Raw genomic sequence first — 20,885 nt, 5'->3', positions numbered from 1 at the left:
AACGTGTGGATCTTGGAGGCTGGTGGAGTGGGGTGAGGACGTCCTTGCAGCGGGGAAGACGGACGGCGACAGGCCAGAACAGGCGACAGGATGGCGAACAAAGGGTCAGGGGAAGGTGACCCGATTAACTGCGTTTGGCCCACAATGGGCCCTGTTGACGATTTAGATTTACTAGCAAAAGACCCTGTGCATTGTAACATAAGAGAAAACATAATACACGCTCTTAACTCAACAACCATCACTCAAGATCATAATAGGTCCATCTCCTTTATTTTTGCAAGGCATCATATTTGTGTTGCCGCTTATCCTCCTTCTCACCCTCGCCGTCGATGGCCTTGGTGTTCACATAAAACAACAAAAAACGTGTGTTGAATATGGTTAATCCTAAGGCATCTCTCTCTCCATCTCTTCTCCCTCTCCCTCTCTCTCTTCCTCTCTCTCTCTCTCTCTCGCCCGCTTTGTCTCACTCTCCCGATGAGAAATATGTTGTTTTCCCCTGCTACATTTTTTAGAGGTATGCATGTGTAGTTATCGATGTTTTTTTCGTATATGGTTATAGTGGGGTGTTTATTTGCAATCCGGATCGTTGTCGGTGTGAAAAAAAAGAATCTTATGCTATAAATTATAAGTTTGCTTCCATAACAATATTTTAAAAAAATCAATAGGTAAAATTAACATCATATTTAGATTCCACACATTTTGCTAATAAAATTTCATATATAATATGTTAAAATCGAAGTTACGGTTTAAAAGATACAGATAATTTAAAAAATCATTTGGTTTGACTAAAATATATTCCAAAATAATATCTAAAAATACTTAACAGGTAAAAATAATCTCATATTCATATTCTACATATTTTTCTAATCAAATTTCATATATAACATGGTCAAATCGGAGTTACGTTTTAAAAGATATGGATGATTTTAAAAAGCATTTGTTTGAGTTAAATATGATCTGTGGATGAATTACCTAAAACATCAGGGGGGTTTTCAAAAAATTTAAAATAACGGTCCGGGTGTGACTTAAATCCGGACGGAGGGTTGATTTCAAAAAAAGACAGGGACTTTTGTGTAAAATACAAAAATAACGATTTGTTTTAACTTAAAACAGGACTGCGGGTTGAATTCTCTGAAATAAAGGGACTTTTCTGAAAAATGTCATGACGGACGAAAGAAACCCAATTTACTTTATTATTAGATTAGATAAAATAAACATAAAGATTTTTATTTGCCCGGCTTTATTTGTACTTGCTTTGTTCCTAAATATAAAACCTTTTATAGAGGCGAAGTATCGAGTGAAAATGCCAATTTGGTGAAAACTTGAAAACTTTCCTCATGAGCCATCGGATGGTGAATATATGGTATAGATCAGAGGTGGAATCCCACCAGCCAATTAACCACAATTTTCCGAAAAAACCCCTGCTCGTACGTGTAGCTTGGCAAGGGCTGAAAAAAAAGGAAACCAGATCATGTTCGATCTGTGCCGCCATGGAGCCTCGTCCCGCTTGGATCGCCATGTGTGCTGGCCCTCCGGCGGACATGTGCCCTAGCTCTCCAACGGCCCCGTCCTTGAGCACTCTTCCTCGCCCTCCGACGGTTCCGTCCAGGAGCGCTCGCCCTCCGCCGGCCGTGATCCCCCGCCCTCGCCAGCCCCAACCATGATTCTGATGCTCAAATGTTAACTGACAACCATTGGAAGGGGAAGAAAATCAACTCGGGGTTCTTCTTGAGTATGTTATTGGTGATGATAATAGGCTGACACATGTATTTTACTAGAAGATTATCATTTGCTAGGATTATGATGCAGTCTTGAATGACAACGTAGATGGCCTTGTATCTGTGAATATTTGTATTGAAGCTCATTGGTACTTGTGCCGACACTATCATTTTATCTCTAAATATTTGTACTGAAACTCATGTGTTGGATGGATTTTAGATGGCCTTTTATCTCTGAATATTTGTACTGAAGCTCATGGGCACTTGTAATTGTTTCGACATTTTGCCAGGGGATTATCATTTTATCTCTGAATATTTGTACTGAATCTCACTTGTTGGATGCATTTTAGATGGCCTTGTATCTCTGAATAGATGTGCAAGAATATTGCTTCTCATGGCAAACTGTTTCTTTTTAGTAGCTAGAATTAGACAAGGTAGTAAGCCACAAGAGGTTAATTGGTTAATGCCGATTCCTATTGATTGTAGCAGATGGCTTAGTAAACTCAAAATTTATCAAGACTGAAGATGTTAACCACCAGTACATAAATGGCATGTCACTGAATTCTAGCCGTCTAAATGTTATCTCATGAATTTCAGTTCTCTCTAAATACCACCAGTACATGCTTGGCATTAGTGGATGTACAAATATATAAAGAGATTGCATCAGCACATGAATTTCAGTACAGTAGTACTATGCTCAATCAGTGAAGAATGAACGTGGATGTAAAAGAAGCAAAATCCTTTTGTGTTATCCATGTGACTGAAATGACAGAAAAGATTTCTTGTACATCCACATTCATTCAAGTATTTTTTGTAGATCCACACTGATTCACGTGCAGCAAAAGAACTAGGATTTATCTGTACATCCACATTCATTCAGTTACAGCAAAACATCAGCAAATTCTCGGTCAAACATCAGCAGAACATTAGCAGTTTTGAAGGGCAAGCAAGCCGCTGGGTCGCCGTTGCATGGATGCAGCGCCACGGCTGCTCGCTCCCTCCGTTCCTCGTGTGGGGGCCGCGCCGGGTCGCCGTCGCATGGATGCATCATTGTGGCCACTTGGTCTCCCTCGCGTGTGGGTGCAGTGCCGGGTCGCAGAGGTCACCACTGCGCGGGCGCATCATCATGGCTATCGGGTCATCGTTGCTTGAGCCAACGCCGCACCTCCAGAGGGTGTGGTCCGTGTCGGATCGCAGTTGCGTCGGAGCGCGGTCGCGGCCTCCGAGTTGTCGCTAGGGGAGCGGCGCCGCAGTCAATCGTTGTTGAATCGCCGAGGCCTCCAGGTCGTCCTCGCGGCTGGAGAAAAATTAGGGGGATATAACCCTCAAAAAATTCTATTGAGCTAATTATTGTATTGTTAGTAGGGGGTTTTCGGGAAAACTATGGTTAAGTGGCTGGTGGCATTCCCACCTCTGATTTATACCATACGTTCGTGATCCGAAGGCCTAGGAGGAAAATTTTCAAGTTTTCATTGAATGGACGTTTTCACTGGATACTTCGCCTTTTATAGATGAGCAGTGCTAGGAATCAGACTACTGATATTTTTTTGAGAGCAAGCATATAGCTTTATTACGCAACAGTTAGGCCTAAATCGGCCATTACAGCATCAGCTACAAGAGCTGGAACATCCACATCTGAAACAAGAATTCCTCCGTTGTGGAGAGATAAACCTAACTTAGCAAGATGATGAGCGGGCATGTTGGCTTCCCTGCGGCAATGAATTACATCACAAGATGCAAACCCGATGTTCATTTGGAGCTTCAGGTCGTCAATCATTTGAGCCTGCCTGGAGAAATCCGGTCCACGTTTATTTAGCGCTTGTTCCATCAGGAGGACGTCGGTCTCGACAATGAGGTGCACAGCGCCAACCTCAGCAGCCACATCCAGTGCCTTTTCCACCGCCAGCAGTTCGGCGTCAAACGCGTCCGGCACCCGGTCAGTCCGCCCAGCACGAGCCGCCACCACCTCTCCATCGCTGTCGCGGACTACCACCCCCCAGGCACCTGTCTGCGCGCCCGGAGCATGGGCTCCATCCACATTAAACTTTAGCACATGCACCGGCGGGGGAAGCCAGCGCTGTGGTGCTGCATGGGGTTTGGCATTTTTGCTGAAATAGCCCTCGTATTCTTCGGTGGTGCATGCAGCTTTGGAAGCAAACTGCTCATGCTCCATTGGCTTCTCTCCTTCCCTCACTTTGTTTCTCTGTGACCACCATTGCCACCATGCCACAACAATCAGCATCCGTTCTTTCTCCGGAATCTGCCACAAGGAGTCAATCGTTTCCTCCACTGAATCACACACTTCAAGTCGTTGCCGGACGTGTTCGAGCCCGAGCGCTCTCCACACTTGCTTCACCTCCTGACACTCCACAAAAAGGTGCTTAGTGGACTCATTGCGCAGGTTGCATAGAAAGCATTTGTGGTCATGTATGGTCATGCCTCTCCTGCCAAGGATGTCCTTGGTGGCTAAGGTGTTATGTCCTCCAAATAAAGTGCTTAATTTTTCCCGGACAAGGCATGCGCCAAATCCGCTTCCATTTGTCCAGCCCACCGTCATTCAGGTTGCCAGCTTCCTGTTGAGGGTGCCCTCCATTTTCACCACCAGTTGCAGAAATAGCCCTTTTTAACTTGTACGCTTGTCGAACCGAGAACAGGCCCTTGGGGTCGAAGTGCCAAGCCATGAAGTCGACAGCTCCGTCTCGCAGAGGCATTTGGAGGATTAGATTTGCGTCCTCCTCCCAAAACATGTCATGTAAAAGTTTCGTATCCCATGTACCGGTGGCGGGATCGATTAGCTTTGATACTCTGGTCAGCAAGCTACCTCCTCTCGGTGTGATCACTTTACGCGGCCAAGCTCTCGGGATCCAAGGATCTTCCCATATCCGTATACTTTCACCCTTGCCAACCCTCCATATAACACCTTGCTTTACTAGCTCAATGCCATGGCAGATGCTTCTCCATGCATATGACATATTAGCCGTCTCCTCCACCTCAAGAACAGAGCTGTTGGGGTAGTATTTGGCCTTCATAAGCTGAGCACATAGACTTTCAGGTTCTTGTACCAATCTCCACACCTGGCGGGCAAGCATGGCGAGTTGAAGTCATGAATATCCCGAAAGCCGAGCCCGCCTCTCCCTTTCGACCGTGTGAGTTTCTGCCAGCCCACCCAATGGATTTTATTCTCATTGTCTTGCTGGCTCCACCAGTAGCGAGCAATCATAGCGTTGATCTCCTCACACAAGGTTTTGGTCAAGTAGAAAACGGACATAGCGAATGTTGGAATGGCATGCGCCACGCCCTTCACTAGGATCTCCTTCCCTTGCCTGGAGAAAGTTCTCTCATTGCAGCCCTGCATGCGAGTCCATATGGCGTCCTTGATATAGGCAAAGGCCTTCTTTTTAGATCTTCCAATATACACTGGTAGCCCCAAGTATTTCTCATTATATGCCTCACTCTCGATATGAAGGGTGGCTTTCACTGTGTCCCTAGACTGCATTCGGCAATTCTTACTGAACATGATTGCTGACTTCTCATGGTTTACACACTGTCCTGAGCACTGCTCATATACTTCCAGTATCCGCTGAAGCTCCTCCGCTTCTCCTGCCTGGGCTTTCATGAGTAACAACAAATCATCAGCAAAGAAAAGGTGCGAAATCGCCGGAGCCCCTGGACAGATTTGGATGCCGCTAAAAACCCCTCTTCTTTGTGCATCATTCAGCAAAGCTGGCAGCCCTTCAGCATAGATCACAAATAGATACATCGATATGTGGTCCCCTTGCCCGAGCCCCCTGGACGGTGCAAAAAGTTCAGGGAGATCATCGTTGACCCTAATCGGGTACCTGACAGTTCTAACACACTTCATGACGAGATTCACCCAGCTTCTAGCAAAACCTAGCTTGATCATCATGGCTTCAAGGAAGGACCACTCAACCCGGTCGTAGGCTTTGCTCATATCCACCTTAACCGCAGCCAGCTCCTCCTTGCCCGCTCTCTTATTCATTAGAAAGTGTGAAATCTCATACGCCATCAATATGTTATCTGTAATCAGCCACCCCGGCACAAAGGCACTCTGATTGCCGGATATTATCTATGGCAGAATGAGTTTTAGTCGATCTGCGAGGACCTTAGAAATGATCTTGTACAACACATTGCAGAGACTTATTGGTCTAAGATCCTTAATTCTCGAGGGATTTTTGACTTTCGGTATCAACACGACCGTGGTATCATTCCAGCCCAACAGAATCTCACCTCCCCTTAGCACCTTCATCACCTCCTCAGCAATATTCTTTCCCATTAACTGCCAATACTTCTTGAACACCACGGCAGGCATGCCATCCGGGCCGGGGGCCTTGAGGTCCCCGATGTGGTCCAACGCAGCCTTGATCTCCATGTCAGTGAACTCCGCCATAAGGCACTCGTTCATGGCCCGTGTGACCTTGGTTGGCACCGCCCGAAGGAGCTCGTCATAGTTGTGGTTGCCATTAGAAGTAAACAGGTCCTGAAAATAAGACTGGGCATAATTAGTTAGATCTCTCCCTTCCTCCACCACAACTCCATCTTCCTTCGTGAGCCGCCTGATCCGGTTGGCTTTCCTCCTCGCCGAGGCATATCGGAAGAAGAACTTTGTATTTCTATCCCCCTCCTTCAACCACCATACATGAGCATGTTGCCTCCATTTGATTTCTATGACCTCCTCCAAATGATCCACCAGGCAGCGCAGCCGCACTTCTTCCACAACCTTCTCCGACGTGATATCCCGCTTCCTACACTCCTCCAGTGCTTGTTTTGCTTCCTTCAACTTCTTCTCCGTGTCTCCTACTACCTCCCTGCTCCATCTCGACAGGTCAGCTGCCACCCCCTTCAAAACTACATCTATATCCACCTCGCCCCCCTCACACACCCGTCTCCAAGCTTCCTCAACCACCAAGTCACACCCCTCCTCCTGCAGCCATCGAGCTTCAAAACGGAACTCCCCGCTCCCTTCCTTCCTGGTAGGCCCCATATCAATTGTGTCCACCACTATGGGCCTGTGATCAGAATGCCTGGGCAGCTCATTTCGCACACGGAACTCCGGGAATGTCGTGCACCACTCCACATTGGCAGCCACCCGGTCGAGCCGCCCGCAAATGTATCCCTCTGCGTTAGTGCAGTTGTTCCACCAAGTAAAGGTATCACCCTCATAACCCAAGTCACTCATCTTACACCCTTCTAGCGCCTCCCGAAAAGAGTGCATGCATCCCCCCGCCAGATCTACTCCACCCCTCTTCTCCTCATTGCTCAAAATGTCGTTGAAGTCTCCCATGCACAGCCAGGGTCGTCCATCTTGGTGTTGTTGTTGAAGGAGGTGCAATGTTCTCCACGTTTCCTTCTTCCTGCTAGCTTGCGACTCCCCATAGACCCTGGTAAATCTCCATACCACCCCATTCTCCTCCGTGATATCGACATCAATGTGCCTCCTTCCTATAGACCGCAGCGAGAGATTTATGCCCCGCTTCCACAGAATAGCTAGTCCTCTACTCCTTCCTTCCGGACTCCTCACACACATATTCACCAACCCCAGCTTCCAACGATACTTCTCCATTTCCTTCTCCAAGAGCTTCGTTTCACACAAGAACATCACATCGGGATCCTCCGCCCTCTTGAGATCCAAGAGGCCACGAACTATCGGGCCATTCCCGAGTCCCCGACAGTTCCAGCTTACTATTCTCATTGCTCCCGGCGGGGCTGCTCTTGTAGCCCGGCCGATATTACTTTTATACCATCAACCACCCCCTGGCATCCACCCTCCACTTCCATCCTCCCCCTCTTCATTTCCTCCTCATTCTCTACCCTCTCATCACTTCTCTTCTGGCCACTGATCTTTGGAATAGGCCCCTTGTTTTCCCCACCTCCCTTTTCCTCCCGCCGAACTTTCTTATAGGTTTTAGGAACATATATGTTCTTCTTCTCATTTTCTTCCTGCTTTGCATGATCCACCTCAGTCTTCTTCCCCTTGTCCAGGCTCGCTTTCTCCTTCCCCAGGCTATCCACAGGGTCTGCAGTAATTGTATCTGCATCCGGCTCACCAATGTCTTTATCTCCTGCAATATCTTTTTTCGTTACAATCTCTTCCTCCCCCCAGGCACCACTGCCTTCCACTCCGCTACCCAAAGCCTCGAATTCCAACTTCTTTTGCTGCCCCGATCCTCCTAAACCAATAGCCTTTTTGCCTGGACTGGTCACTTCCTCGCTGAGGGAGTCCGGGATTAGGGGGTCTCCGGACAGTCGGACTATATCCTTTGGCCGGACTGTTGGACTATGAAGATACAAGATTGAAGACTTCGTCTCGTGTCCGGATGGGACTCTACTTGGCGTGGAAGGCAAGCTAGGAAATATGGATATGTATATCTCCTTCTTTGTAACCGACCTTGTGTAACCCTAGCCCCGTCCGGTGTCTATATAAACCGGAGGGTTTTAGTCCGTAGGACAACATACAATCATACCATAGGCTAGCTTCTAGGGTTTAACCTCTCCGATCTCATGGTAGATCAACTCTTGTAATACTCATATCATCAAGAATAAATCAAGAAGGACATAGGGTTTTACCTCCATCAAGAGGGCCCGAACCTGGGTAAAACATCGTGTCCCCTGCCTCCAGTTACCATCCGCCTTAGACGCATAGTTCGGGACCCCCTACCCGAGATCCGTCGGTTTTGACACTGACATTGGTGCTTTCATTGAGAGTTCCTCTGTGTCGTCGCCATTAGGCGTGATGGCTCCTACGATCATCGATGGCGATGCAGTCCAGGGTGAGACTTTTCTCCCCGGACAGATCTTTGTGTTCGGCGGCTTCGCATTGCGGGCTAACTCGCTTGGCCATCTGGAGCAGATAGAAAGTTATGCCCCTGGCCACCAGGTCAGGTTTGGAAGCTTAAACTACATGGCTGATATCCGTGGAGACTTGATCTTCGACGGATTTGAGCCCCTGCCTTGTGCGCCACGCGGTCACGATGAGTACGATTTAGCTCTACCATCGGACAATGTTCAAGAAATCGCACCGGCAGCCGCTCCGACCCTTAATTCGGATCCAGTTGCGCCATCCATGGACGGGGGGATAGACCCCACCACGGAGGTCGTATCCTCAGCGGCGATCGAGTCGAATATCGACCTTACCCTTCACGAGAACCGTCTTGCCAAACTGTCGGATCCTTCTCCGGCCACGGACTCCGGACCGCATGCGCCCGTTCCTGTCGAATCCGATTGGGCGCTGATCATGGAGTTTACCTCCGCGGATATCAGCACTCGCCCTTCGGCGACATACTGAACTCACTAAGGTCTCTCTCCTTGTCAGGAGGGTCCTGGCCGAACTATGTTCGGCAGGATTGGGATGCGGATGACAAAGAAATTCGCCGCCCACCCACCACCCACTTAGTAGCCACTATCGATGACTTAACCGACATGCTCGACTTCGACTCCAAAGACATCGATGGTATGGATGACGATGCAGGAGGCGAAGAAGAACCACTGCCCATAGGGCACTGGATAGACACCTCATCATATGACATATACATGGTGGACACACCCAAAGAAGGAAATAGTGACGGGACAATGGAGGATGACCCCTCCAAGAAGCAACCCAAGCGCCGGCATCAGCAGCGCCGCTCTAAGTCCCGCCAAGTAAAAAGCGGTGATACCGTCACCGGAGATAATAGCACTCCGGACAATGCCGAAGACAACAACAATCCCCTCCAGCAAGATTTAGAGCAGGAGAATGGAGAAGCCAGCCCTCCTGAGAGAGCGGCGGATGGAGAGGCGGAGGATGATAATTACATGCCTCCCTCCGAAGACGAGGCAAGCCTCGATGATGACGAATTCATCGTGCCAGAGGAACCCATCGAACAAGAGCGCTTCAAGTGCCGGCTTATAGCCACGACAAATAGCCTTAAGAAAAAGCAGCAGCAGCTTCAAGCTGATCAAGATTTGCTAGCTGGCAGATGGACTGAAGTCCTGGCGGCCGAGGAATATAAACTCGAGCGCCCCCCAAGAGTTACCCAAAGTGCAGGTTGCTACCCCGACTGGAGGAGGAAGCACCGAAACCTACATCCCTGGCGTACAACGCGGCTGATCGGGCACCTCGTGGCCGCGACAAAGAGGCATTCCAGCCAAAAGCTTAGCCCGCATCCCGACACCATTCAAATAAAAAGTCATGGGGAAATACTCCAGACCTGCGCGATGTATTGGAGGACAAAACAAAACATGCAAGATCGATCTACGGATCACGAGGGCGCGCCACTATGCGAGATGATAATCGTCACGCCGGATACAGTAAAAGTAAGTTCGGGCGGGCCGAACACAGCGGGCAAGACTCATTTGAGCTGCGTCGCGATATAGCCCAGTACAGAGGCACCACACACCCCTTATGCTTCACAGACGAAGTAATGGATCATCAAATCCCAGAGTGTTTCAAATCCGTAAATATAGAATCATACAACGTCACAACAGATCTTGCGGTATGGATCGAGGATTTCCTCCTGCACATCCACATGGCCCGCGGTGATGACCTACACGCCATCAAATACCTCCCACTCAAACTAAAAGGACCAGCTCGGCATTGGCTCAACAGCTTGCCAGCAGAGTCCATTGGCTGTTGGGAAGATCTGGAAGCCTCGACAACTTTCAGGGCACTTATGTGCGACCACCAGATGCCGATGACTTGAGCCACATAATTCAGCAGCCAGAGGAATCGGCCAGGCAATTCTGGACACGGTTCCTAACAAAGAAAAATCAAATCGTCGATTGTCCGGATGCAGAGGCCCTAGCAGCTTTCAAGCACAACATCCGGGACGATGGCTCGCCCGACACCTTGGCCAGGAAAAGCCGAAATCTATGGCAGCCCTCATGACACTCATGACCCGCTTTTGTGCGGGAGAGGACAGCTGGTTGGCTCGCAGCAATAACATATCAAAGAACCATGGTACTTCGAATACCAAGGACGGCAACGGCAGGTCACGTCGCAACAAACAAAAGCGCCGCATTAACAACGACAATACCGAGGATACGACAGTCAATGCCGGATTCAAAGGCTCTAAACCCGGTCAGCGGAAAAAGTCATTCAAAAGAAGCACTCTGGGCCCGTCTAGTTTGGACCGTATACTCGATCGCTCGTGCCAAATACACGGCACTCCCGACAAGCCAGCCAACCACACCAACAGGGAATGTTGGGTGTTCAAGCAGGCCGGCAAGTTAAATGCCGAAAACAAAGACAAGGGGTCACATAGCGATGACGAGGAGGAGCCCCGGCAGCCGAACACCGAAGGACAGAAGAGGTTCCCCCCACAAGTATGGACGATGAACATGATATACGCAACCCACATCCCCATGAGGGAGCGGAAGCGTGCGCTCAGGGACGTATATGCGTTGGAGCTAGTCGCCCCAAAGTTCAACCCATGGTCCTCCTGTCCGATCACCTTCGACCGTAGGGACCACCCCACTAGTATCCGTCATGGCGGATTCGCCGCATTGGTCCTAGACCCAATCATTGACGGATCTCACCTCACTCGAGTCCTTATGGATGGCGGCAGCAGCCTGAACCTGCTTTATCAGGACACAGTGCGCAAAATGGGTATAGACCCCTCAAGGATCAAACCCACAAAAACGACATTTAAAGGCGTCATACCAGGTGTAGAGGCCCATTGCACAGGCTCAGTCACACTGGAAGTGGTCTTCAGATCTCCGGATAACTTCCGAAGCGAAGAGTTAATCTTCGACAAAGTCCTGTTCCGCAGTGGCTACCATGCACTGCTCGGGCGAACTGTATTTGCGAGATTCAATGCGGTACCGCATTATGCATATCTCAAGCTCAAGATGCCAGGACCTCGGGGGGTCATCACAGTCAATGAAAACACAAAGCGCTCTCTCCGCATGGAGGAGCACACTGCGGCCCTCACAGCAGAAGCGCAAAGCAGCCTCTTAAGGCAATCCACTAGTTCGGGGTTTCAGGACACGGACACCTTCAAGCGCGCCCGGAGTAATCGGCAACAGGACTGCCTGGCACGTTCCGAGCTCGCATAGCAATGCGGCCCCCACCTCGGTCCCAGCCAAACAGCAAAATCTGTGCCACGCGTACATAATTACGCATTAAAAATACCATGGGCACAGGTGGGAAAGGGGGCACGACTACGGCACGCTCCAAGATGCGGCTTAAACCGCACTAGGGGCTTCCCGCTTTGTTATTTTTCCCTTTCAGGACGTTAATCTCTGAAAACCCTGTCCGGCAGCATGATTGCCGAACACATGATGCAGCAACCAAGGAGGCGGAAAGCTACGTCACACCATGGAACTCCCAGGTGGATTACGATAACGAGTGAAATACTTGCTTTAATACCATTCCTCGGCTTGCCCTTGGAAAGGCCATGTCAAATAGTCCTATTTTTTGCTTATCGCACTACTTGTATCATTCTGTTCTAACGCACCTTTTTGAAAAAGAATGCATAGCATTAAGACTATTATTGCAATCTTCCTTCATATATATGTACTCCTATAGACTAAACAGGCTTGCAGTTGTTAGATCGGCTGTTAGATCTATTTACTGATTATTGCACCGGCTGAATAAATGATTTTCAATTGCATGCATGCGTGAACAAACAGAGATATTCGAGGGATCCTTCTAAATGGATAAGGTTGCGCTCGTTCAAGTCTACCACGAGCCTAGTAGTTCAGCACTTTTATATAAAAAATATATGCATGGCCAATATATACTATTTTTTGCACGTGAGTATATACCACGTCTTATGAAAGATCGTACTCTGTTTTTGTAGGGTATATATACTGCTATTTGAATTGTAGTATACAGAGGTTTTTCTACATGCAAAGTATGCGTAGTATGTTTTTTTTGTTGTGTGGAAAGTATATGTACTATTTGTGCATGGCCAATATATACTAATTTTTTGGTAAGGAGCATTACTACTTTTTTTATGTGAGTATAAGTATATACTTGTTTTTTATATTGTACTATATACTCCTTTTTTTGGTCTGGAAGCATATACTTTTTTATGTGAGTATATACCACTTCTTATGGAAGAGCTCTTTTTTTATCACATCAGTGTATATACTGCTATCTGCATTGTAGTTTATAGAGCTTTTTCTACATACAAGTATGTACTATTTGTGCACGACAAATATATACTACTTTTTTTGGTATGGACTATATAATTTTTTTTGTAGCTGAGTATGTACATTTTTAAATTGTAGTATATACTACTACTATTTTGGTCTGGAAGCATATACTTTTTTAATTAGTATATACTTTTTTAATGGGGTATATACCACATATTGTGACTCTTTTTGGGTAAAGGAACATATACTATTGTTATTAATACTAGTACAAATGCCCGTGTGTTGCACCGGGCGAAAAATTAAATATAACATGCTCCATGTGCCATTATGCTACACTTTTTAAATCTGATAAAACCTTAGAAATAAGGTTACACTGCGTATTTCTTTTCGGACCATGGAATTTTTATGTACCTTAATAATGTTTATCATGACCTATTTCAGCTCCTCATTTTTATTTCATCCTATGAAACAGTAGTTGTGTATGGAATATTCTTTCAATAAACATGATCGTTTTTGTACTTTGAGAAGGTGTTTTTTCAGATTTTCAGGAATATTTTTTAAGATGGAATTATTTTTATGGTGACGGTCATTTTTTGGAATATTATAGTTCATGTCTTTTTTATTTTGCACTGTTTTTTTGGGTTTGGTCCATTAAGACTGGAGGGTGTTTATTGCTAGCAGCTAGCTCAGAGTTGTCACTGCTTCTTGCTGCGTCCTACTATGCTAGTCACCGCTCATTTGGTCTTGTCTCAAATATCTATGTATGTAGCCAACAATCAGAAAGAGAAAAAAAAACGTGTCTCGTACCTTTCCCTACTCAGATTCCAAATAATCCCCATTCTCCAACCTAGTTGCACTGTTGAAGGCGGCGGCGGCAAGCGATTGCATTCCCCATGCACCGCTCGCGCTGGCGTTCCAGCGCTCACCTTCTCGCTCTTCCCCTTCCATCTTGCCGTCACGCGGCGCCGGGTCCACGTGCTTGTCGTGGCTGTGGCCGTGGTCCAGACCCCTCCGCCCCCACAGGCCTCCCCCTCCGAGCCGGCGAAGAGCCTGAGCCGGCTCCTCCGGGAGCTCGGGCAGCGGAAGAAGGCTGCGGGTTTTTGTCCACCATTCATAAACAATTATAAAAAGTAAAAATAAATCACAAGTGAAGAAAATAGATGAAGATGATCTACATGACTTCTTCTATTAGGTAGTAGCAAAATAAAAAAGCAGTATCCCGCAAAAAAATAATTAAAAATAAAACAGGAAAGCAGTATATACAATGTGTGCTGAAACAACACGTTTGTTCAGAAGAGAGAAGCTCCTGGAGGAGCCGAGGAAGGACGACGACCGGACCTAGGCCCCCATCAGTGACGGCTCCCGCTGCTGGTGGTGGCGTGGCGGTACCCTCCACAGCTCGGCGGCCCAGCGCGGCGGCTCCCACAACAGGTTGGCGGCTCGGCTGGGCGGCTCTTGCTGCTGACGGCGCGGCGGACCGGTGGCTCCCGCTGCAACTCGGAGCTGCCGATGGCACCCTCGTTGCTCCAGCTGGTAAAACCCAACTTCCTCTAGTGATTGATGGTTGTGTGAGCTCGTTGCTATGCCCGTAATAGCCATGGCTGAACGAACATACTGATACTAATTACCGTAGCAGCTGGTCATGCTTCATTCTGGGTACATTGACTTAAATTGTACTTTTATACACTGAAAAATGTGTAGATGCCGATGAACATTTTCTAACTATAACCAGAGATGATTTTGAGTTCCATCTTTTCCTAGATCTCCTCTAAGTCATATGGTGGAGGATCTAAATATATGTTGTGTATCCTGGCATATGCACTTCGGTGGAATTTGATAACATATAACGAATTGATAGATAAAAAAATATGCTGGCAACATATGTCCACTTGGTACATGGAAGTGACAGAATATCACACAAAAATCTACCTGTAAAAAAATATCCCACAAAAATCATGAAGTGATGTCACAAAAAGGTTGTTCGGTTCAAATGACATGACAAATTAATCTGAGTTTACATCAAGCAAAATAATAATTCTTCCGAGTTAATGTCTTAGAAATCGACAAAATTCAACACCTCTCAGAATTTAAAATAGCAACTTAATGCACTAAATATAGAGCTTGTTCCTCTTTGGAGTCCACAATTGTCAGCGTACTTCCTTGGTGATGGCGGCCCTTCCTTTGTGCCGCTCACAATTGTCGGGGCACCATTCCTAAGTCTTGAGATTCCTCCACTGGAATGTTTGAACGTTAATTATTTGTAAGGAGGTTAAATTACAATCTATGTGACATTCATAGTAGCCTCCTAGCCATGTCAACAAAAGGAATAAGTGAATACAAACAGCATATGGATAAGCTATGCATGGATGCTATAAATTACATGGATGATCAAATGGTGAAAGCAATTGTAGAGAAGCAATATAGGAACATGTGTCCATCTTCTCCTAGGATGTTAGATAAACTTTTGTGATGTCATTCCCTTGGCCACTAAGTGATATAAGTATCGTCCCTCACACCCCACATGGCTGGCCGTCGACAAATGAATCATTCCCAAACACATTATTGTTATCTAGATGTACATTATAAGCACATTGCCTTTCGGTAAGATCTGAGGCGATGTCAAAAACAGATCATTTTATTGCTCTTTCAGCTTGATTGTATAAAAACGTGGAAAATAGTAATGACTTTTTCATTGGCGTTTTGCAGCAATAAAATGGTAGTGGTAGTGTAGAACAGAGACATACAGAGTATATCATGTTTTATTTTCTAAACTTGAAAGGATAATTTATAATGAAGAATAGAAATTCATACAAATGCCTCAATTTTTCAGAACTTCCTCATAATGAGAGCAGAAGGACGCTTTATTTTTCTTGCATTTGCCGTAGAAAAATTCTTAAATATAGAGCTAAAGCTAGAATTTTGACTTCTAAAATCTGAAGATGACACAAGTGACTGAGTACACATGACACACTGAACGATTAGACCATCCATCATGTACTCGACGCATCGCGAGAGAACGAAAAAAAACACTTGCAACGCATCACATCTATGTCATGATGGATGAGAGATGCGTTTATCAAAAATATAAGTATTTCTGATAATGTACTGTCACAGACTCACAGGGTATGTAGCATGCCATATTTTCTGGGCTGTTTGTCGATTCACAGCCTGCACACATATATGCAGATTGATTTATGTAACAAAAAATTTAGACAGAGAAATACCATACAAACAGTAACAAAATCACATTAGAAATAAACAGAGTATATGATTTCAGAAGAAAAAATTGTTTGCAATAGCTTTTTCAAATTAAATTAGCAAAAAAAGATACAGTGATCAGTCGATTGTACGTGTGTTAATTGAATGCCATCTTGCAATAGTGACTTCCTGTAACTCTCACTTGCAAAACTCTACATGTTGTAACCATACAACACTATAGTTATGTATTGATTTTAGCAAATAAAGCTATTCTATTACATCGGATGAATCTCCATAATAAAATTTACCATAACCAGATTCTCCATGAATAATTCAGTTCACTTGTCAAGAGAAAGTAAAAAAAACTAAATATGTATAGTATGATTGGAAGATAATAAGAAAAGGGAGCATTAAATATCCCAGGACCAAACTTGCAAAGATTTTCAGCTTGAAAGTAAACATACCACTTTCAATACCAACTAAAGTACTCCTGATTCCCTATTCAGTTTAGGTTAGCTATCAGACCAACCCAAACTGGTGGAGATACAGCAAACCAGAACATAGCCTCTTAAATTAGTTGTTATAAGGTTGTGATTCCATGATGTTATATAGTGTGTGATATAAAAGGCTTCTTCATCATTTTCTGAACCCTTGGAAGCCTAATCGTGGCCCTGAAAAATTGTTTAGAACTAACAATAACTGTTACCAAAGGAAAAACGACCTAGAATTCCTGCTTATTGGTTTACTCTGAATCAGAGAAGCAGCAGCAGACTGAGGTTCAGAGAGGAAGCGGAGCAGCAACAGTTTGGGTTCAGAGAAGATTAGGAACAACAGTTCGTTGGAGAAGGAGCGGTACAGCAGTCGAGGGCAGCATCAGAGAGCAGAAGCAGCAGGTTAGGGGCGGCAGCAGAGGATCAGAAGCAGAGATGTGTTCGAGGGAGAAGAAGAGCAGCAGCCAGCGGGCGAGGAGATTCGGTGAAGAACTTGGGGGACACACGACAGCAGAGGTCTTGGAGATGAGCTGCGGTGGCCTTCGCAAAGAACCAGAGACCAGCGCCCCTTCGTCTGGTGGTTTTGGCTTTTCTTCCTGACCACCCTCACCGATGTTGGCAGTGTTCAGTGTTCACCTAATCCTAATGTGTCCAAATGTGTTCAATCATAATGCGATGAATTGAGCCACTGCACAACATGCCTGTGAGGGGCGGACGTGTTGAGGAACTTGGTCATGAGAGTCAGTTCAGGACATATGACATCAATAAGGGTTAGCCAGTTCAAGGAACTGGGTCGCAGGAAATATGGGGATGCTACACAAACTTGAAGTACTATAGAATGCAAATATTTTACCATTTCAGAGTGCACATATGTGTTGCAGATGTTTCAAGAAGCATGAGTTTCACATCTGAATAATGTAGATACAGATTAGTAACATGATCAAGAAGGTACCTCACTGCAGCAAAGATGGTCAACATCTCTTTCATCAGTCGAGTCGTTGCTTGCTAGATTTGTTCTTAAGAAGCCAAACTTGCTAGATTTGTTCTTAAGAAGCCAAACATAACAAATAAAATACTTGCAACTAAATTAGAGATTTAAAAGGACAGGAGAATGAACATAAAAAGTAGTATAGTTCAGAAACAATTAAGTGTGTACTTCCTGTATTAAGTTTGATCCTATGATGATCCATATCACATTGTACACTGCACGAGGGGATCGGTGGTTTATACAAACCACTTAATTGTTCAGAGCAGTAGGTATTCTAACCACATCTCTAATATGTTAGAACCCACAACTAAACCTAGGGTGCTGCTCATAAGGATAATTTCTGTAGTTGCACAGAGAGTGAAGGAGGTCCTTTGGTTGTAGTATGTTTGAATCTTTCTTTGCTAAGATCATGTGTATCCAAATAATTTCCAACTCCCAAACATTTGCTCGGTGACGGACTAAACAAAAAAATGTTTGCAGTTATAAGACATAAATGTTTGTCACATTATTCACATAAAAAGCTACTTTGCAAGCCTATCTTCTTCATATTCAGAGAGTAGATAAATGAAACATTGGAGTTGACGGATATCTAGAAACATACTCCCTCTAACAAATATAGGACCTGTTAGATCACTACTTTAGTTATCTATATAAAAGGTCTTATATTTGTTTACAAAGGGAGTACATGATAAGCGAGAACATAATACATCATCCAAGAAACTGAATACTTGAGCACTCCCAACTGATGTTTCCTTTGAGGATGTGTGTGCTATTCTGGTCCCAACTTGCATTGTTATTTTTTTGTGTTGAAATATGAAAGCTCTACCGAAAGCACAACAGGCCAAGCAGATGGCGGTCATAGTATTACCCATTTAAAAATATCCTCCTATAACTGAAATATTTATCTTAGACCTATCCAGCAAACTATGTGTCATGTGTCTTTCAAAAAAATTTCCAAAGAAACATTGCAGATCAAGTAAGATAATGTATATAATCTCACATAAAGGAAAGCATCCATCCTTTCATTTGGTCGGCCACCTTTATTTCAGGAAGTATAACCAGGAAATTGATCGTAGTTGTCAGATGCTCATAATTCAATTCATTTTTAATCTGCAAGGCTGTATAAAAGGCTTCTTTTTTGCGGGGTTGTATAAAAGGCTCTTGATTAGGCTAGTAGCAGAACTTACTAATGTGTGTGCCCGTCGATCGGCTTGTATGTATCAGTAGATGTCCATACATGCAGGACTATGACTTTGCATATCTATGTGGCATCACAGAATGAATTCATTATCCATGATGCTAGACATTTTGTCAAGAGCCAATGTAATTAATTAAGACGTGCTAGGAGCAAACCTGGAGCTTGAGTCCACCAGCAGGGCGGCCCTGTTTAAGATTCAGGTCAGTAAATCCCCAAGCTCGTTTTTATAACCTTCTGCCTCTTCCTTCGTTGTTGAATCAGCCGATCAATGGACTTGGTCTGCTGTCTAGTCTGTCGATCCATGCTCCCAGTGGCTGTCACTTCCTCAAATAATTAGGCTTCCACAACATCCTGCACCATGGCATGCGCCTCCGCCCTCACATCCACCTTACCCTCTTGTTCCCGGTCAACATATTCAGGCAGTAAAGCATCAACCATGACCTCCTCCCCGGCCTCGCCCGTGTCGCTATCATCAACGATCTCGACGGCGCGCTCCACCGGCACCTTCGACGTGCCCCCCTTCTTCTCCTCCTCTGTCCAGCATGAAGGCCTGCATCGACGAAGCTCCTGATCAAGGTTTTCTCTCTGATAAATCAAGCAGTCCTAATCTCTCTGAAAAATCCTCAATTTACATGTTATCCTTCCTTCCCAGCCATGGCCAAGACTATACTCCTCCTCCTTTCATTGAAGGGACTTTCTCAGCCATGTCATTTATCTACAATCAGAAAAATCAAGGTAAATAATACAGATTTATTTTCTTCAACAGATAGTATAACATGGAACAATCAGATGGACAGAAAGATGCAGTACTCACAGAAAAGATAAAGCTCATGAACATTGGCTTGGACAAACACACAAACACCTTGTGTGCAAAAATTAACAGAGAACATCCACAAGCTATGACCAGCTAAATCTATCCCTGATGATGAGAAGCATTAGTTGAGGTGGAGGGCAGTGCAGAGGGGAGGGTGAGGTCGCCGGCGAGTGCAACAACGACCGGCTGGTGGTGGGCCTTGTCCTGGATGCGCTGGAGGGGCGTCTCCCTCTAGCACAGGACGAGGAGGCAGGGGACGAGCTATAGGAACTCCATGGTGGAGGTCATGGCGGGTTCGGCGGCGCCGGATCGGGTAGAGGAGGTGGAGGGAGCGCGGATCCGGGAGGTAGGCGCCGGATCTGGCTGGTGGAGGTCCCGTGGCGGCGTTCGAACCTCCGAGGAGAGCTCGAGGACTGGACATCCATGGCGCTGGCGCTGAGCTCCTGGAGAGGAGAGACAAGAAGATTAGAGAGAGAAAAGGCATGGAAGCGGCGGCGTGACCTGGGTGGTCGGCGGCGGCGGCGCCGGTCGCCGGACGACGCGCGAGGGAGGCCAGGGAGGAGGCGCACGGGAGGAGGAGCTCGGAGTCGGGCGCTGGTGGTGACGGCGGCACTCGGGCCTGGGCGGGCCAGATCTGGGCTCGAAACGTTTTTTTCTCACTTTAAAAAGGACCGCGGGTTGAATATCGAAAACCATAGGGACTTTTTTGCAAAATTAGCGACGACGTACGACCAGAAGCGATCGGCGGTTTATTAGTAAAAAATAAGGTAAAGATACTTCACTTAGAAATATAAATAACTACAAACTAAGGAGTATTCAGAATGAAGATAACAAAAAAAAGGTATACTCCATTCAAAAAGAAGATTCAGCTTTAACAAAATTAGTAGTTTCTACACAGTAAATTAGCAACCGGAGCTACTGTTCCTTTTGCTGGGTATACCAATTTCCCAAGACGAAACAACAGCTGGGTACATTTAATCATTTATCCACTAGCAGAAGTAATTAAGAAGTATGCCAGTAATCAGTTTACGGCTAGCTGGGTGCCGCTGGCCATATGATTGTGAGAATACGTTGGAGATCGACAAGCACACCACGCATGATGTTGCCACCCTCAACTAACCACCAGAAGCCACTGAATTGATTCTTCCGTTCTAGACGCCCTAAGCCGCATGCCTCCAATGACAACCATAGACCACACAAATATTCTTCCGTTCACAGAATTAACGTCAGCAAACGATGAGACCCATCTCCTCAAAGGGACCGTATATTCTTATTTCAGATCTCGAAGCAAAGCAAGAGGATTATGATCAATGGATAGAAATATGTTGCAGATCTAGCCGTGGAATCGGCATGCACAAAAAGTTCAAGAACAGATCGTTGACCC

At 45.8% G+C, this 20,885-nt stretch overlaps 1 long non-coding RNA gene across 5 annotated transcripts; it reads right to left on the bottom strand.

Annotated features, from left to right (window-relative positions):
• Positions 1–14,792: 14,792 nt before the first annotated feature.
• LOC123104633 (uncharacterized) lies at positions 14,793–20,124 on the bottom strand. Of its 5 annotated transcripts, none has more exons than XR_006450460.1 (5): positions 19,502–20,124; positions 19,320–19,402; positions 18,677–19,237; positions 15,933–17,546; positions 14,793–15,046 (listed from the first exon to the last, which is right to left on the bottom strand). It is a non-coding gene; the product is annotated as an uncharacterized lncRNA (long non-coding RNA). The 5 variants fall into 5 exon arrangements; XR_006450461.1 differs by having other exon boundaries at positions 14,793–17,546; positions 18,677–18,750; positions 18,843–19,237; XR_006450462.1 differs by having other exon boundaries at positions 14,793–17,517; positions 18,677–18,750; positions 18,843–19,237.
• Between the last annotated feature and the right edge of the window lie 761 nt (positions 20,125–20,885).

Source organism: Triticum aestivum, chromosome 5A (assembly GCF_018294505.1).
Source record: "Triticum aestivum cultivar Chinese Spring chromosome 5A, IWGSC CS RefSeq v2.1, whole genome shotgun sequence".
Taxonomy (NCBI): Eukaryota; Viridiplantae; Streptophyta; class Magnoliopsida; order Poales; family Poaceae; genus Triticum; species Triticum aestivum.
This window is presented reverse-complemented; position numbering and strand designations above follow the sequence as displayed.